This window comes from Mesocricetus auratus, unplaced genomic scaffold (assembly GCF_017639785.1).
Source record: "Mesocricetus auratus isolate SY011 unplaced genomic scaffold, BCM_Maur_2.0 Super-Scaffold_100020, whole genome shotgun sequence".
Lineage (NCBI taxonomy): Eukaryota > Metazoa > Chordata > Mammalia > Rodentia > Cricetidae > Mesocricetus > Mesocricetus auratus.
In genome coordinates this window covers 25,818,560-25,838,881 of record NW_024429201.1, presented here as the reverse complement: position 1 = coordinate 25,838,881, position 20,322 = coordinate 25,818,560, and the positions used below count along the sequence as shown (strand labels likewise).

The following is a 20,322-nucleotide window of genomic DNA, read 5'->3' as shown; positions in this document are numbered from 1 at the left end:
TGTGTGTGTGAGTGTAAGTCCCTGCACCATGGCCTGGATGTGGAGATCAGAGGGCAGCTTTGGAGAGCTGGCTGTCTCAGGGGAGTAAGTACCTCTAACCGCCCACCCCAGTCATCTCATTGGTTCCAAGACCAAGTTTTAAAGAGAAAAAGTATTGAGGGTAAATTAAGGACAATGAAGTTTATCAGCTTATCTATAATGTAGAAATAAAACAGCAGAAATGGACAAAAAGAAGTACCAAGAGGCGGGGTTTGTTGAGTTCATGCTTGTACATGCAGAACGACTGTTTCGTAGTTGTCTAACACCAGGTCTTCTCTGTCAACACAGAAATAGAGTAGATCCATTTACAAATCCAAACCAGTCATGCTTCTCGGTCTCTGAGATATGAAATTGGAAGAACCAGAGGACAAACAACAAAATGAAGAAATAATAGAGCACTGATTATAAAGTAAAATGTAAAATACATCCCAAGAAGTATTCAAAGGTAAGTCTTAGAAAGAGAAGGGACAGCTCTGGGATCCCTTGTCACTTCCGCTCTGTTCTTTGGCTCTTTAGTGTTTTCCAGATCTTTATCAGTAACCCTGACTGGGCTGTGAGTGCCTGGGTCCTGCTGCTACCAAGGTTCCTCATGGTCCCACCTCTCCTATCCAGGGATGCTGAAAGTGTTTCTAAGCTGGTCTAAAAGTTTCTAGGCCCTGTTCTTTCCCTTTCTCTACAGACACCCTACCAGCCAGAAGCTAGTCCTTCAAAGTACGGGAGGGAGGGAGCTCACCCCAGTTCACAAGATTGGAAGCAGTGACCCCGCCCATGGGAAGGGAGGAGAGATGGGAGGCTACAGAGCAGAGGTTAAGTTCAGTGTTTGGAAGCCAACTTGCCTGCAGTCATAAGTGCGGTCCTGTGATACCAGTCTTACCAGGGAACAGTAAATAAGGCACAGAAGGCGGGTGCTATTTATTGGACCGCTTCAAAACCTCAACAAATTGGTTGAATTTTATGGTTAAACAGAATGTTTACACAAAGAAGAAATGTAATAAAACACAGCCAACCTCAGTGGGAGATATGCTCCTAGCACTGCAAGCTCTTCATGGGCTTTGGGGATGGGAAATTACCCGGGCATTCAGCACTGGACTTTTAGGGGACTGGAAAACAAGCAGTAACCCCTGCAGGGCTAGCCCATTTCCAGCCCTGCTCCTTGCCGGCAGCTTAGTCCCAAGATGCTGCTGGGAGAAGCATCTGCTTCGTCTTCTCCTTGCAGCAACTCTTGGTTGCTAAGCAGATCCCTTGGGTAACTATGTGGGCATAAAACCTTTGCAGAGCTGCCAGATATCTGCTTTACCCAATTGTCAGAGTGAAAAATGAAATCATTCCTCTCACCTGTCACTACTTTGCACAAAGCTTCCATTATTGAATGGTGATGGCCCAGAATGTATTCTCACCTACTTGGGGGAATATAAATGAGTTTCACATATTCTACCTCCAAGAGAGTAGGAAGGGAGAGAGGAGGTGTTGGGATCTCTGGAGGTGATACTCTGGGGATCCAGTGGCGGGGAAGAACTGGGTAGTCTAGACCAGCTCGCTCTCTACCATTGATACTTGGAACAAGTAAAGACTTCCTTGCTTTCAGATGAGCTCTCCTTAGTCTCAGTGGTGCCTGGGGACCCCTCTGACACTGAGCTACTGAATGAGTATCTCTGGGGATGAGGCCAAGGCGCTCTGCTTTCTAAAGGGATTGCTGAGATGGATCTTATAAGCACTGTTGAAGTTGGAAAACCACTGCTTTCTCTAACACATGCCTGTACACTGGTAGATGCAACGAGACATTACAGGCGCTCCAATAAAGGTCATGATGGAGTAACATGCTGTCGCTGGGGTGGCTAATTTTGACAAAATGTGGCTGCTCTGAGCCTAGGACAGAATGTCTTGGCCTCACCCAATACTGATTCAAGAGCTCAGCATCAGAGGGGTCCCAGGCTGGATCCAAGGAGGACTTATCAGAAGGAAGTCTTCACTTGTTCGACCAGATGGGACAGATGGGGTAGGGAAGGAAGTGAGGAGGGACAGAAGTGCTAACAGCAGAGGGGATGGTAAACTGGTCCAATAGGATGGGCAAGGAATGAGAGACGACCAGCAGAACTCAAGTGGGTAATGGTGGGGGAGCATGGGTGAGGATGTGGGGGGAGAGGGGTGCCAAACTGTAGACTGCGGTTAGTGAGTTTCTGCTCAGAGTGTAGGGTAAGAGAGAGCTATGACGAGATGTGCACACAAGAAAGGCAGCTGTGATCCGTGTGGTTGTGCACGGCAATCCCAGCACTTGGGAGGTGCAAGCAGGAGGGTCAGGAGTTTAAGGCTAGCCTGGGCTACCTAGTGAGTTCTGGACCTGCCTGGGGTTCCTGAAATCCACTTCAAAAAACCAAAACCAGAAAGTGTAAAGAGAGAAGCTTTCCCGCCAGCCTGGTTCCAGAGCCGCATCAGTCCCAAATAAACACAAAGGAGGCTATATTAATTATGAAGCTGTTGGCCTTGCTTGTTTCTTACTGGCTAGCTCTGACTTAAGTATTTACCCCCATAATTGTTAATCTAAGTATTTCTCTTACTGGAGAAGTTTCCGGGCTTCCTACCCCATGGCGGTTACATCTTGACTTCCTGTGTTTCTCCTACCCAGAGTCCTCCTCGACTCCTAGTCCCACCTATCTTGCTTCCCTATTGGCCGACAGTGCTTTATTGACATATACACAGGACTTCTCCAACAAGAAAGTAACAGGAAAAACAAGAGAAAGAAGGGTAATTCTAAAGGGTAATGCAGGAGGAGAACCAGAAGAAGACAGGAGGGGAGGCAGGAAGAGCTGGTTCTTCTTACAGCTCCAGGGAGGCCCAGGCTGGGCAGGCGGGCAGGGTGCAGTAGAAGGGTACAGAGGCCATGAACTCTTTCATGGTCCTATCCTCACGGCCTCTGGTACACAATATTGAGCGTGTGTGCCGTGGTATTGTTCAAAGAGTGTGCCTGTTCATTGTTTTTTAATTAAAGCATGTGGAACTTTTGATGTAGCACCAAATATGTGGATGGCATTTATTTTAAAGGATTTAAAAACAACATTTAAATTAATCTTACAAAATAAACGTCAGTTCTCAGGAGAGTTAATGAAGTTGGTGCTTTTCAAACAGGGTTTGTGACGGCGCTGAGAGTTACATAAAGCTAAGACAATTTAAAAAGTAGCTTGGGCCAGGGATGTACCTCAGTTAGGAGAGTGTTTGCCTGCCATGTGCAAAGCCCCAGCATTGCCTGGACCAAGTGTGGTAGCACACAGCTGCAGTCCTAGCAGTGGGGTATGGAGGCAGGAGGATCAGAAACTCAAGGTCATCCTTGGTTGCACACCAAGTTCGAGGCCAGCCTGGGCTACATGAGACTGTCTCAAAAGAAAACAACAGCAGCAGCAACAAAAACACTAACAAAACTCTGTGTCTTCTGCGATATACAGTTGCTTTAAAGATTAGAGAAATTGTTTCTTTTTTAAAAACATGAAACATTATACCGTGTGGAGCAGCTTGGACAGATGGCTCATTCTTTCTGGCTGTTGGCCCAGCAGGAAAATGCCAGGGTTGGATGCCATGTGATCTCTAAGGAACTCTTAGAACCCCAACCTGTAATGACTTTTACTCCTAGCTAGTTAATATCCTCATCTTTTCTCTCTAGATTTTACAGAAAGGTCTTTTTTTTCTATTTCTGTAAGGTCACCCTCTTTAATTCACATTCCCACTCCTGGCATCTTTTCTCCGGGTTCTCAGAACCTGGGAGGCCCAAGGTGGGGCCCCTCAGCCTCTGGCCTTGGTTTCTCGCTCAGTCAGCAGTATCTCCATCGTCCCCCATCCATCTTCTTAAGGGCTTATCACTCTCCTCATCCTAAGTTAGCCCTTTTCTCCTGAGAGGGGAGCCCTCCACCTTCGGTGGATGTTACCTCCATCACTGCTGGCTTGGTGTCTTTTCCCCTCACACTGAGCAGTCTCTCCCTGAACTCCCTCACTCAGAATTTGAATTATTTTGCATTCAATGACTTTTCGGCTTTTGATTTAACATTTAACAGTGTTGTCTGTCAGCCTCCCCTCCTTCCCTTCCAAATGCTGAAAGAGAACTCAGAGCTTTCCCTGCTGAAAGTCATAGCACTGCTTACAGTGCAGTTTCGCTGACATCGGAACACAAACTTGACTGATTTCATCCAGCAAGGGGGCTGAGACAGAACTCTGGTGGTTCAAGCTCATTATTTGCCCTTTCCCAAGTCTTTGACATAGACACACACATGCATATGCACACACACACACACACACACACACACACACAGCATTTTTCAAAACTTTATTTTGGGGGACTGTGTGTGTCAGGGATTGCCAAGCTTTGTTCTGCATAGAACACTGATATACAGCAAAACCCCAAAGATGAAACAAATTAATCTCTCAGTGAAGAAGAAATCACAGCAGAGTCTTCCCAGGATTGTTGCAGGACCACTCTTATTTAAATTGAAAAAAAAATTAAATCCAGAGGAGAAAATAATCCATGAAATCCTGCTTTCAGAAATCTATTTAGGTTATGAAATGCTAATTTGATCAGGAAGAACACAGAATAGTCTCACAGACAGGTTGCAAGATCCTTTAAAAAGTATCAGTGAGAAAGTTCAGTCACAAATCTTGGAAGAAAGAATTTACATTGTACTCAGAAGGTAATAACAGCAGAGTTTTCTCCAGGAGCACACAGCACTGTTCTGATCAACACCATGAATCAACAGGGGAATGCAAATTCAAACCACAAGGAGCTGCTTCAATGTCTGCTGCAGTTCCTAATCTGGAGCCCAGGCATCATTGCAAGCTGATGGGGGGAGTTCAGCAGGGTCAGCAAGCAGAGCAAAGCTAGAGGAAATGGTTTGAGTGTGTTAGGAGCACAATGGAAAGAATGTGTGTTTGCCTTCATGGTAAGAACAACAATAATTAGGACTCTCTACCACCTACTCTGGTGTACCTATCACGTCTGAAGCACTGGACTTTACATTTGCATATGTAAGTGATGTTTATCTGTGATGTGTGTGTGTGTATGTGTGTGTGTGTGTGTGTGTGTGTGTGTGTGTGTGTGTGTGAAATCAACACCTGAGCAAATCGCTTCAGGGTAAGAAGCAGTGGGATGGATATGTTTCATCACATTTCAGGACACAGACAAAGAACACATAAAAACTTTTCTATCTGCAGAGACACAACATATCCCAGAGGGAAGTTTAACTATGTTTGCAAAAGTTTTTAAGAATTTGCTCATTATCATATCAAAGGTTATTAGACAAACTGATTTGAAAATGTTAAAGGTATTTATGTAAAAACATATATGATGTGAAAAATAATTGTGATAATGAGGCCAACACGTCAGATAACAGTAGACACTGATTTGTAGACCACCATGGGGAATCCACACACGCCTGGTCAACTGACTTCTGATAAAGATACTAAGGTACCTCAGCACAGGATGGTGATTCCTCGGTGAACAATGCTAAATCAACTAGAAAGTTCTGTGCAAACCAAAAAGCCAGGTCAACCCAAGTCAGAGTTGTTCTTGCTAAGAAGAGGCACCATGACCAAGGCAACTGTGAAAAGAAAGCATTTAATTGCTGCCTTGCTGGTTTCAGAGGGTGAGTCCATGACAATTATGGCAGATAGCGCAGCAGCAGGCTGGCAAGCATGGTGCTGGAGCAGTAGCTGAGAACGTTCATCCTGATCTGCAGGCAATGGGCGGGTGGGGGTGGTGTTGGCAATCTTTTTCTGAACTTTTTGAAAGCTCAGAAGCCCACCCCCAATGACACACCTCCTCAAACAAGGCCATACCTCCTAATCCTTCCCAAACAATTCCATTAACTGTGGACAAAGCTCTCAAACATCTGAGCCTATTGGGACCGTTCTCATTCAAACCACATTCCATTCTCCGGCCCCCTAGGCTTGTAACCACATGATAAAGCAAAATGCATTCAGCCCAGTGTCACAAGTGCCATAGTCTTTCTGAAGACAGTTTCAAGGTGCAAACTTGCTTCTGAGACTCAGGACAATGGCTTAACTGTAACCCCATGTAAAAGCAAAATTAAAAAAAAAAAGATCACATTCTTCCAGCATAGAATGGCATAGAGTAGACATCACCATTCCAAAAGGGAGGAACAGTAGCACAGTGAGTAAATACTAGACCAGAGCAAGACTGAAACCCAGCAGGGCAAACTCCAAGTTCTGCATGTCCATGTCTAATATTGCAGGGTTTATTAGATGACTTCTCAGATCTACTCCTTCCAGCTTTGCTGACTACAACACACTTCTCTCTCTTAGGCAGGTTCCACCTCCACCCCCACATACAGCTCCCCTTGGCTGGTATTCCAAGGCTCTGGCATCTCTAACATCTCCAACACAATCCAGGCTTCACCTTTATACTTTCATGCAATGACCTCTCTGGGCCTCCATGCAGGGACTCCTCTGTCACATTCCCAGCCTCGGCAGCTTTCCTTCGACACAAAAGAAGTTTCCACAACTGCTTTACTTCTGCATCCTTCTTGATAAAACCAGAGCCACGTGAATGAGGCTGCCGAGCTCTGTTGCCTGCTTAGGCTGAAACCTGGCCCACTCTGTGACTTACATTTGCATAAACTTTGACTTGGTGCCTTCTAAGCAGAGACAATTTCTCAGGCTTATTCCCTTCATGGGTTGCCAGGTTAAATGGGTGGGCTCTTGCCCTGAGGACACCACTCCCTCTATTCCACTTAGCATCCGGTCTTTCTTTAAACTTTTCATCTTCTTAAGCACAAGAATTGGCTCCCACATTAAATTTCTTGGTACTCTTTTTCTCCTCACACTGTACATTTTGTATTTCTCTTTGCCCCACTTGCTCTATTTTATAGGAGATCTACATAAGAGCGACCACTAATAACCATGTGACATGCTCAATACCAGGATGCCTTGAAGTCTCTGTTGCTAACTGAATTAGTCCAGAACTTCAGCCTCTGGCAGATCTTTTTGGACAAGGGCAAAATATCTCGAGAATGGTCTTTGGAGTTATAACCCTCTAAAACCTCTTAAACTGGATCTCCACAGTCCACATTGCTCTCAGAACTACTGTCTTCCATTCTCCTACTAGGATAGCCCATTAATCCTGCTTAAAGTGGTCAACCAGAAAAAGTCCAAACAAACATCATGATCAGGCCTGTAACAGCAATACCCCAGTCCTTGATACCAACTTCTGTCTTTATGACTGTTCTACTCTGTGAAGAGATATCATGACCAAGGCAGCTGATTAAAGAAAGAATTTAATTGGGAGCTTGTAAAGGGAAGCTTTTTCCTTTGAGAGAAGCCTTCCCGCCAGCCTGGTTCTAGAGCTGCATCAGTCCCAAATAAACACACAGGAGGCTATATTAATTATGAAACAAGCCTTGCTTGTTTCTTACTGGCTAGCTCTGACTTAAGTAATTACCCCATAATTGTTAATCTAAGTATGTCTCTTACCGGAGAAGTTTCCGGGCTTCCTACCCCATGGCGTTACATCTCGACTCTCTGTTTCTCCTTCCCAGAGTCCTCCTGGACTCCTAGTCCCACCTATCTAGATTCCTATTGGCCAACAGGGCTTTATTGACATAATCACAGGACTTCCCACATCAGGAGCTTGCTTATGGTTTCAGAGGGTGAGTCCATGACAGTTGACAGGAAGCAGACAGGCATGGCGCTGGAGCAATGGATGAGGGCTATATCCTGATCTGCAAGCAGCAGGCAGAAAGGGAGAGACTGGGCCTGGCATGGGCTTCTGAGTTTTCAAAATCCCACTCCCAGTGACACCTCCTCCAACAAAGCCACACCTTTTAATCCTTCCCAAACAGTTCCACTAACTGGGGACAAAACATTCAAATATATGAACCTATGAAAATATATAAACCTATGAGGGCCATTCTCATCCATACCACTGTATTAACCAGAGTTCTCTAGAGTACCAGAATTTATAGAATGGATATATAAGGGGGAATTTATGACTTACGGGCTGTGGTCTAGCTAATCCCACAATGGCTACCTACTAACAGAAGTTTCAAGAATCCAGTAGTTGTTCAGTCCACAAGGCTTTCTGCCTCAGCTGGTCTTCAGTATACACTGGAATACTGAAGATGTAGGCTCTGATGTCAGTGAAGGAATGGATTTAGTATTGAGGCAAGAGCAAGCAGGCAAAGAGTAAAGCTTCCTTCTTTCGTGTCCTTATAGAGGCTTCCAGCAGAAGGTGTGGCCCAGATTAGAGGTGGATCTTCCCACTTCAAGTTAAGCAAAATTCCCTCACAGTTGTGCCCTTCCATTTAGGGGTTTATAGTTAATTCCAGAGGTAGTCAAGTTGACAACCAAGGGTAGCCATTACAACCACCACATAAAGTTCTACAGTTCTGGGAGAAAATGTTGTTAATTTTGAATTATTGAGTAGGGACCCAGAAAGACAAAGTTGGTGAACAAGATTTCATTAAAGTAAGATAGAAACTTTTGTTCATTAAATGATACCATGAATATCCAATGAGCAAGACCCAGGTTGAGAGGTTAATATTAAGGGATAAAAAGAATGGGGGAAAAATAGTCATCTTTGTCAGGGGTGATATTTACTTCCAGATATGAACTGGAACTAAAACAGATGCTACCATAAGTCCATGAAAATAAAAGAGCTAGAAAGACAGATTGTCACAAGGTCAAGAACCTTAAAGAGTTGAACATTTCTGTCAAGTCAGCGCTTCTCTTGAACGTGTAGATACAAATGACCTCATGAACCAGACATTCTAATCCTAGGAATTTACCCAACGGAAATAAAAGCATTTATTGTACACAGACCTGTGCATAACTGTTTGTAGCAACTGTATTTATAATAACCCAAAACAGGGAGAACCCACATGCCTGTCATACGATTTCAGAAAACACTTTACCATCTAGGATCTTTGTTTTTCTTTGTAATGTAGCCACAAATTCGTAGCGAGTGGGCTCCATCAGCCTAGGCTTTTTTCCGTTAGTCCTTACAAAGTGAGCTTTGTGGGGGAGAAACCTGGCACTTCCGTTGACTCCCGGTGACTTCTTCTTCGTGTTTATTCTTTTTTCTTCACCTTTTCCAGGAAGCCATCTCAACTCTTACAGTTCTCAATATTACTCGATCCACACATTAATTCTCTTGGCAAGAATCTTGCCCCTAGCTGGCTTGTTTACAGTGATGCCCGCAGCACGATGAGCAGTGTAGACCCTTGCAGTTTTGCCAGGGTAACACTGACTGGGCACTCCGCTCTGAACAGTGCCTATCTATATCCCCTTCTTGTAGCTGTTCATGGCCAAAGGAGCAACTCCCAGGTTTCCTAACAAGCCTAGAGAGCATACGATGCGTGCCCTTCTTCCCCCTTTGAGTTTGTCGTTTTTATGTGTTACTGGATGATGACTGCCACTGCTGAGAGGAGTAAGTGCAGTCTCTTATGTAACAGTTATATCTCTTAACATTCACAAGTGAAAAGCAGAGGACGTTTGAAGTTTGTACTAAGTTTATTGTATTTTATACATTACACGACTGGCAGTAAACTAAGAGAATTCTTTACACCGATGCTGAAGCTGTGAGTGCCTCTCTGACCTGCCTTAGTGCACTGGTGTCCCCTTGGTTATTTGGTCTCCCATCTGTACCCTCATCCCCACTGAGGTCATGAAGGACAAAAAGCGCTCAGTGAGATGGTCAGAGCTCTACATGGAGGCATGATGGTGGTTCTGCGGACTTTTTAGCTCATCATGACAGATGAAGTCTCTTGCATAAGGCATGGGCTCTATGAACCATAACCCTGTATATAACAGATCAGGAACGACACCTGACTTAGGCTGAATCGCGGCTCACAGCCCAGCAATCACTGTGTGCTCACAGAAGGGCAGCCCCCTGAGTCTTGTTCTGAGTATAAGACTCAGCAACGTCAGCACAGTCAGCATTTTCCAGGCCCTCTCTGAACACTGAAGACGGAGGAGACACAAAGCGGAGGCACTGAGAGACAGTGAGCAGTGGGGACCCATGAATGCAGGACAGAGGGGGCTCCCGTCACTTAGAATGTGGGAGGGGGGTAAGCTCTCAGAGACTCCGAACTCTAGAAAACAAAGGTCAGACACAAGTAAGCAGAACTTGCTATCATTATTCTCCACAGAAGAACATTTAACTTTTTTGTTTGTTTTTGTTTTAGAGAGTTTATTACAGGATTCATAGGTAGGAGCTTAAACAGGGGCTGGGGGTGGGGGGTGACAGGGGCCTTGACTATGCCATGTGGAAGTCAGCCAGATGGTGAACAACTCCACAGCGGGGAGGAGAGCTTTGGGAAAGAGTGAAAGACCCCAAATGCCAGAGAAAGCATACTTAAGCTCCAGGCAGCATCCGGAATGTAGGGAGACAGATGACAAGAAAAATGCAAAGTAATACCTTCCTGAGTCCTCAAGGAGGCTTGTGGAGATGTGCTGGGTGCAGGAATTCTGGGAAGGAAAAGTATAGTATGTCATTAGAGAATTAAGTGTTCCTCCCGTTCTTTTGGCAGGTGACTGGCTGGTCCACCTGGATTAACTTAATTATGAGATGACAGCATGGCATATCTCCACCCATTCTTTTGGCCAGGAGTTAATAGCTTCCCTTCAATGCAACTGTAGTATTTGCCCCTCACTTAGGAACCAGGATCAGAGCTCCTAAACACTTCCTGAATTTCAGGCTCCAGTCAGGACAGAATCAGGACATTTTTAGCTTAAAGACAAGGACATGAATTGAGGTCCCCATCCCCAATCTGCTCCCCTCATTTCTGTCTCCTGTCCTGGTTATTCCACCCTCTGGGTGGGGGAAACAGCTTCTGTTTAGGGAGTTGGGGTGATAGCTGAACCTGGCTTCCTCTTCCTGGGAGGAACCACTAGGTGTGGCAGTTGGGGTGCCCCTCCAGCAGGCCTACCAAGGAACCTTGAAATTGGTCTCACATAGCCCAGGCTGGCTTCAAACTCTCTCTGTATCCAAGAATGACTTTGAACTTCTTATGCTCCTGCCTCTACCTCCCAAGCTCTGGGATGACAGACATGTACCACCATCTTCAGTTTTTATGGTTCAGTGGTGAAACCCAGGGCTCATGTAAGCCAAGCAAGCACTCTGTCCAATGAGCTACATCTCTGGCCCCAGCAGAATATATTTAGAAGCCTCTTTATTAGGCTGTGTCTTGAGAGGTGACTTAGTTGGTATAGTGCTTGCCTCGAAAAGCACAAAGAATTGAGTTTCATCCCCAGAGCCCATATTAAAAAGCTGGGTGTGGTGTGGCAGAGTGGCACCCACTTGCAGTCTGAGGAAGCAGGGACAGGAGGATCCCTGGGGCTCACTGGCTAGCCTAGCTTAATTGACAAGATCCAGGCCAATGAAGATCCTGCCCCAAAATAAGAGTGGGTGGCTCTGACTTCTGATTAACAATAGCCAGGATGCCCTCTGGCCTCCAGGTGTGTGTGTGTGTGTGTGTGTGTGTGTGTGTGTGTGTGTGTGACACATGTACAACCAGCACCACAGAGAGAGAGGGGGAGGGGAGGAGTAAGGGTGGCAGGGGAAGAAAGAAGGAAGAGACAGAGAGAGACATACACAGAGAGAGAGAGGGAGAGAGACACACACAGAGGGAGAGAGAGGGAGAGGTAGGGAAAGAGAGACATACACACAGAGAGACATATACACACACAGAAAGAGAGATACACAGAGAAAGACACACACACAGATAAAGACACACAGAGAGAGCAGGAGAGAGAGACATACAGAGAGAGAAACACAGAGGGAGAGAGAAACACACACAGACACACACACAGAGACAGGGTGAGAGAGACACAGAGAGAGAGGGAGAGAGAGGAGACACACACACATATACACTTGTACAAACCAACACCACACACACACACATACACACACACACTTGTACAAACCAGCATCACACACACACAGAGGGAGAGAGAGACACACACATAGAAGGAGAGAGAGGGAGAGGGAGGGAGAGAGAGACATACACACAGAGAGACATATACACACACAGAAAGAGAGATACACAGAGAAAGACACACACACTTGTACAAACCAGCATCACACACACACACACACACACACACACACACACACACAGAGGGGGAGACACACAGAGAGAGCAGGAGAGAGAGACATACAGAAAAAGAAACGCACAGAGAGAGAGAAACACAGAAGGAGAGAGAAACACACACAGACACACACAGAGACAGGGTGAGAGAGACACAGAGAGAGAGGGAGAGAGAGGAGACAGAGAGAGAGAGACAGAGAGAGAGAGGGAGGGAGGGAGGGAGGGTGAGACAGACACACACAGACAGAGAGAGTCACAGAGAGAGAGAGAAGAAGGAAGAGAGATGGGGGGAGGGGGAGAGAGAGAGAAAGAAAAAGTCTGAAATAACAGACAGACCCCAAGACTATAATAAGCAAATCAAAGCAACGTTTAGTCGGAAAGGGATGAAAATGCTGAGTGGGGCCTGGGCAGTGGGGACCAGACTCTGAGGCATCATCAAAAGTTTCCCTATGGTTTCCAAGGCCTAAAGACCAAAAGAAACTTCCCTGAGTTCCAACCCATAATTTCATCACATTACCCTATCGAGACACTGGTTGTTTTCTATGATTATTCTTGTACATGTCTACTTTGTGTCCATACACTGGTTTTGAAAGACCCCCAGAGTGGGGAGACCCTCACTCAAGTCTCAGGATAAGTTGATGCCCCAATAATTCAAGAGAGACCGTTCTTGATGCAAGCACACAGGGTTTATTAAGGGAACCAGTACACTGGAGCCGCGCTCATAACCCTTGCAGGGGCAGAGGAATTCGACCCCCAGTAGCTGCAGTCGGGGTTTTTTTTAAAGAGAAAAACCATAAAGAATGGGGGAGTTTAGGCAAACACCATAAAGAATGGGGAAGTTAGGTGATAGCTCATGCCTTAATGGGAAGGTTATAGGTTATCTCAAGCAAGCATTCTTGGGGCATTGCACAGTTAAACATTGAGCAAGGCACCAGATGCATCAGGATGTGGTGAGCTAGTTCCTGGATCAGGGAGTGTCATCTTTTAAGTTTATCTTCAGGTCACTGGTTTCTCAGGAGAGGGCAGAAGAACAAGTTACTCTGTGCTGGGCTAGTTGCTAGGGGTTTAAAAATGTTGAGTTGGGGTTTCTCAGTTTCTCTAGAGATATACAAAGGTGTGGGACTACTGCTTAAAACATGAACATTTTCAAACTTTCTAGAGATTCCCAAATACTAAAATGAGTATAACCCATATCTCACAACAGTGTAAAATAACTCCTGTTGCTCTAGTCCAAGTATCTTCAGCTTGGCGGTTACTTCAACACCTCTGGGGACTAAGTGCATTTTATTTTTTCACAAATACTCCAGAACAATCCCCACTCCCCCACCTCCCGGCTTCCTTTCTGATTCACCAGTCACATGACTTATGTCTACTGAAACTTGGCAGAAAAGCCCTGTGTCACCTCCACACAGAAACTATGAGAGCCACAAGGAATTCTCTGTCTTCCTCCCCACCCCACCCCACATGCAGGACACATGAGTGATCACATTCTGCTCTGTCAGTTGGATCTTAGAACAAAGATGCCACTCAATACAGCACCGCCAACCCATAGCAGACACACAGCTAAAGCAGCCTTCAAGTGGTTGAGCTTCCCATGGGCTCTGTGGTTAAAGTATCATCTGAGAGATAAAAACAAACTCCTTCCTCCAGTCTCCTTGAAATGGAATCACTCAACCACTCAACCCTGGCAAGCCTGATCCAACAGAATGCACACATCCTACACAGCCTGTGTAGCAAGGTACTTAGCCTAAGACCACCTTTGGGCCTTCATGAAGGTTCCGGGGTGGGGGTGAGGGACTCCAGCATGGTCCCAGAATTGTCACAAATATGGCCACATCCAGGAGGCAAACCCCAGAGGGCAAGGGTGGTGATATGCCACACTTGTGAGCTCTTCTCCCACAGGATCCTGACTCAGGTTCTTATGCACTAGGGTTGTCTGTGTGGGGTAACCATGCCCCACTTTGCCCTGTGTTTTCTACACCAGGTTGCCCGTGACAACACTAGACCAATGCCTGAAGGCCAACTGTAGTAACAGTTCTTCTAGGAAGCCTTTCTGCATCCACTGTGAATGGTCCTCATTCTGGACAGCTTCTGAGACTGAGTAAGACTCATGGGCTTCCGTATTCCCCAGCACCTATCACAACAGCAAGAACAGCCTGCAACTTCTCTGTTTCCGTCCTAGCACTGACTGACCAAAGCCAATGGGGCATAAAATTTCCAATGAAGCATGGCATCAGCATCAAGATTTGCTGCTAAGTGGTGCTGATGTGGGTGCCAGCATGACTCCCAAATCCAAACATTCACAGTAACCTCCTGTCACTCAGTGTGGATTTTACATGACTCCCTGAAGACATGGGGTTCTCAGGAGGGAGTGAAGAGGAAGATTAAGCGCTTGGCTGTTACCCCAGGAAAGTGCACCATCTTCAGGTCCCCAAATCACTAAGAGCCCACAACAAAATTGATCTGTTCAGCACCTCCAAACTGCATACTTAAATGTACAGGAACACGGCTAAGATGGTGAAATTGACGTTATGTGATTTGTCTTTTACCACAGTTTGAAAAACAGTCAGGCCCAACTAGAGCCATAACGGGGCACAGGGCATTGTCAGGTGCCTGGGTCAGCTGTGTCGGTGGAGGTGGAGGGAGCTGGTATTCAACAGGCAAGAGCCTGCTGTCTTGGCCACATGTGTATATTTCCTTGTATCTACCTGGGACTCCATGGAGGGTTCTGTGACCCATAACCCACGCTTTGATCTCCCAGGGTTAGTAGAACATATAACCACCCACTGAATGATACAAGACAGGCAGCCATCCTTTTCCAGCCCTAGAAGCCAGACGTCTGCAGTGAAGATGTCCACAGGGCTGTGTTCCCTCTGGAGACTATAGGGAACCCACCCCCATCCCTCTAACCCCCTTTGTTGCTGGGGTTGGCAATCCTTGCCATCTCCTGGCAACAAATACACCCACTTTTGCCTCTATCTTGAAATGAATTTCTCTGCTGAGTTGCCTGTGTCCCCAAGTCTCTGCCCCCTTATACCAACCGTGTGACAGCAAGGACCCTTCTCGGCCTCTTGGTAACATCTACAAAGACTCTAAGCCCACATAAGGTGATGTTTGTAGGTATGGGGGTGGGTGGGGTGAGATGGGCGTGTTAGGACTTGGACACCACTTTCTCTAAGCTGCAGTCCAACCTGTCACGGGGGTGGGCGGAGTGGGGATGGCTAACTTAAAGGAGATGGGATGGGGGAGGTAGCAGAGGGTTTAAAGGAATCTTACAAATATTCACAAGATAATTGACATTCATGAAGTAAGGTGAACTTTTCTCCAAATCGTAGTGGACCAAGGCATTTCTTCCCACCATCTTGAAAAGTCACAAGGTGTGTGTGGTAGGGTGTGGGGACAAGTGGCATTATAATGCAAGTGACTATGGCATCAAATGAGCCCAGGTCTTTTGAGGACAAACCAGAGAGTTCTAGCACTTCTGTGAGGCGATTAGGGAAATGCCCAGCGATTAGTTCCCACACTGCAAGAAGAACCTGACTGTAGCTTCGAGGATGTTTAACCACCAAAGGGGCGAGGTGACCATCTGAGACAGTTCCCAGGGTTCCCGTGTCTCCCTGCCTGAATGGAGACACAGCTGATGTCATGCAGCTGCAGCTTTCCTCATTTCCCTCCTGTTGGCCCTTGACTGCCTGGTCTCAAACCTGCAGTGGTCACAGACACTTGTCTTCCCTCTTTATACGAGTGTGTAGATGTTTCCCTGAGTGTGCATGCACACCTGTGTGGTCATAAGAAGCCACCCTTGGAAGGTCAGAGACGTCCACCTTGTCTCTCGAGATACCGTCTCTCACTGGGACCCGCAGTTCACTGGTTAGAGCAGGCTGGCCACCAGAGATGCCCTTGCCTCCTCCTCCCCAGGCTGAGGTGACAAGTGCACAGAACCACACGCGCCCCTTCACAGGTGTCTGTGCTTACACTTCCATGAAAGCACTTCATTGACTGACATTTCCCCAGTCCTGCCCCAAGACATTTTCTCCCGCAAATTCGTTTGACCAGGACAAAAACTGGAAGCTTTCAAAAGTAATGTTACAAGTAAAAACTGATAAAGAACGATGGCAGCACTCACACATATACACACACAACCAGACACACATAAGCACACACATACAAACACAAATACACACAGCACATACACAAGCATACACACATACATAGACATACACACACACACTCACATACATACATATACACACAAGCACATTTTATACACATATATACATACACACAAACACACATGTACATACACAAACATATATACATATACACTCACATATATACATACCTACAATACACATGAATGTACAAACATGCACATATACATAAGCACACACATGCACATACAAACATATATACACTCACATATACACATCTACACAACACAACCTAATGCATTCATGCATACTCATATATACATATGCATACACACATATGCACATACACATACACACATACATATACAAACATACATACCCTTACATATACATATGCACACAACACAACCTACATGCATGCATAATACACAAATACACATGTACATACAAGCCTGCATATACATATATGCATAATATGCATACACATAATAGACATACACATGTATACATACACACATATATTCATGCACACATATATTCATGCACACACATATGCACATCCACACATACATACACCTGCTTAGACACATACTCACACATGTACACACATATAATACACACATACACACACATACCCACAATAAAACAAAAACATGAGAGCAGAGATGTTCCTTTAACGCTGGCCTTCATTCATCTTGCTTGCTTAGGAAGCTCCCTCAGAAGTCCGCCCTGTGGACCACCCAGGGCTCCCACAGGCAATGCTCCTGTTAAAGGCAGTGGTGTCAGATGGTGTCCCCAAAAGATTTACACCTCCACTCTTCTGCATGGGGACATTGGTGGCTCCATCACCTTCCTCATTGAGGAAGGAAGGCGCATTCCCCTAAATGCATGTGCCGATGTTTTAGACCCACACAAAACAGACATGAGTCCTCCTCTGAGGTCAGCCCAGGGGGCAGTGGCGACCAGCAAGCAGACAGGAGGGAGGTAGGTGCAGAGCTGTCACTGTGACCCTGGTAAGCATGTCAAAGCACAAGGCTCCATTCCCTGAGTCAGAAGGGATGTAATTTTGACTTTGCTCTGAAGAAGAAATCTCTAGCCTTGTAAAGATAAGTAGGCACCTTCCCATGAAACCCTCCATCACCATGGCAACCAAGACAGTCCCATTCTCTAACTCAGCAGGGGCCGTGTCCTGAAACCGCAGAACAGCCAGTATGGGTCCTCTGCCCTGGACTACCCTGGCTTGGCAAGGTGACCAGTCACTTAACAATCTTCATGAAGCAGGGCTCCTTTAGAGATGGGGTCCCCTGTCCTCTCAACCCTGCTTCTCCTCTTTTTAACTGAGCTAACAGGGTGAAACAGAAAGCTCTGTAGAGTGTTAAGCATTTCCCTGCGGCCATGCCCCTTCTCTACGCACCAGGAGACCCTGTGAGGCCTTGCTGCTCAGGAGCGCGTTCCTCCCAAGCCCTATGGTGTTTCCATTTTATTCTTGACCCCTGCGTGAACCTGGAAATAAGGGGCGATGATGACAGATAAAAGGAAGGGAGGACACCCGTGAACTGAAAGAGCATTGAGAACGCCTTGTTCCTTGTTGTTACCTGAATTTTGAGGCTGCAAGCACAAGAAACCACAGGTAGTCTTTGATGTTGCATTACTTTCCTTTTGTTTTTTAAAATTTTTTCATGCAATATATTTTGATCATGGTTTTCCCTCCCCCAGTTCCTCCCAGATGCCCCCTACTTCCCTACCTACCCAACTTTATGTTCTCCCTCTTTCAAAACAAAACAAGAAACAAACAAGCCATTGGTGTGGTTGCAAGGCGGGAGAAGCAGCGGCGGGCAGAGGCAGTAGGGGGCAGGTGGCAGCCTGAGCTGCAGCACAGGCAGCAGCTGCACGGTTTGTTGGATAAGTGGAAAATTGATGATAAGCCTGTAAAATTTGATAAGTGAGACGGATCAGCGGTTAAAAAAAAAACTCTTTAGATGACTCCTCCGAAAGGGTACTCCTGGAAAAATACAAGTATGTGGAGGATTTTGGTCTAATTGATGGTTGGCTCACCGTCTGTACCGTCTGCTTCTTTGCCATAGTGGCTTGGTCTGGGATTACAAGCACCCTTTTCCAGACTCCAAGCCAGTTTTGGCTTTGTGCATCATATCCTGTTTTGTGACGATGGGGATTCTGGCCATTTTATACCTCATATAAGGAGCAGAGCATCTTTCTTGTGGCCCACAGAAAAGATCCTACAGGAATAGATCGTCCAGCCTCAAAAGGTTTGACGACAAATACACCCTGGAGTTGACCTTCGTCTGTGGGAGGAAAAAAGCAGCAGCAGCAGGAAGCCAAGTTCACCAAGTCCATTGCTAAACCCTTTGATCACAGTGGGACACTGGTCAGGGTTGCATATGGACCTGAAGTCTCCAGGCTCCATGACAGTCTCACCACAGAAAGAAAAATAAAATAGCCAATTCTAAAAGCTCTCCTCTGCTGGGCCATACAAGTTACTGGTGGATAGGGAAGAAATAGAAGACTTAAACTTGGTCAAGTATGAAATGTTAAAAAAAAATGCCCCTGCTTAGTCCACTCTAGATAAATACAATTTCCTAGTGCAGGTATGCAAAGTTGTATCTTTGATGGCTGGCAGTGGCCTCCTTAGTGAGTGGGTTTTGTTGTTGTTCTTTTCCTTAAGAAGCATTTTTGTAGAAGCCGAGCGAGCGAACTTTGTCCTTTTCACGTAATAATACTTTATTTAGTGTAGCTTTGTGCCATGCAGCGTTGGAATGCTCAGTTCTTAAGAACCCCTAACCACGTAGCTAATCGTGGTGTTTAGCTACGATCCCAGCTCTTTGGAGGCTGAGGAAAGGGGGTTGAATTTGAGGCCATCCTGGACTGTGGAGCCAGGCCTTGTCTTGGGGAGTGGGAACTGCTAACTTGTTGATGACTTGGTGTGAATCCCTGCGTCATCAACTATTTCCTTCAATCCAGGATACAACTTCTGTATGACAGTCTTCTCTTACACACCATTTTGTGACTGGGGGAGAATTATTTTAAAAAATACCAAATAGCTTTTTAATTTGTTTAAAATAGGCCTGCCTGTTACAGTTTGTGCTCTTAACCAATTGAAGAAGTCAGTGTCATTTTTAGTTTTATATTCTCTGTGTTTTTCATTAGTATGTTCCTGTGGATTTGTTTGTGCCCTTTATTAACTACTTTGTAAAATTCGTTTCAATAAATGAAAGAAGATGTGAAAAACAAAACAAACAAGAGACCAATAAGATAAAAGCAGAACAAAGCAAAATTAAACAAAAAATCCACGAAAATGCTGGGTTTCATTTTTAGATTTATTTTATTTTATGCATATGAGTGTTTTGCATGCATGCATGCATGAGCACTACATGCATACCCGGTGCCTCCAGAGGCCAGAGATCCAGAGATCCTCCAGAACCAGAGTTAGAGATGGTTGTAAGCCATCACGTGTGTGCTGGGAACCAAATCTGGGTCCTTCGTAAAAGCAGCAAGTACTCTTAACTGTTGAACGATCCCTCCAGCTTCTGGGATTTTTTTATTGTCTCCTGGGACAGCTAACTTCACATCTAGATTTAAGGTCAGCAACAATCTGCGGAATGCCTGTGTAAATAGAAGAAAAATCCAGTAGTTTGTTAGAAGAAAAGTTAAATAAATATATTTGTATTTGAAAAGTGATCACGTTGGCTTCTCAGCTGCAGAGTGAGAGATTTCAAACATGCACTTACCACATGTACCTTCAGTTGGGGTATAACTCTGTGATGGTTTGTCAGTTCCTCCCAAACTTTTTAAAAAAATCAGTGTGTGTGTGTGTGGCATATGTGTGATGTATGCACAAGTGTGCTTGGGTATGTGCACAGAGTCCAGAGGGGGACATTGGATGCCAGGCTCTGTCTTTCTATGCTTTATTCCATTGAGACAGGGTTTCTCACTGGACCTGGAGCTATGCTGGTGGCTCAGCAACCCTAGCCATCTGTCTATCTCCACCTCCTTCTCCTCAGACCCCACAGCACTGGGAGTCCAGGCAAGTA

At 45.6% G+C, this 20,322-nt stretch overlaps 1 pseudogene; it reads left to right on the top strand.

Annotated features, from left to right (window-relative positions):
- The first annotated feature begins 9,438 nt into the window (after positions 1 to 9,438).
- Positions 9,439 to 18,731, top strand: LOC101833377 (annotated as a pseudogene).
- The last annotated feature ends 1,591 nt before the right edge of the window (positions 18,732 to 20,322 follow it).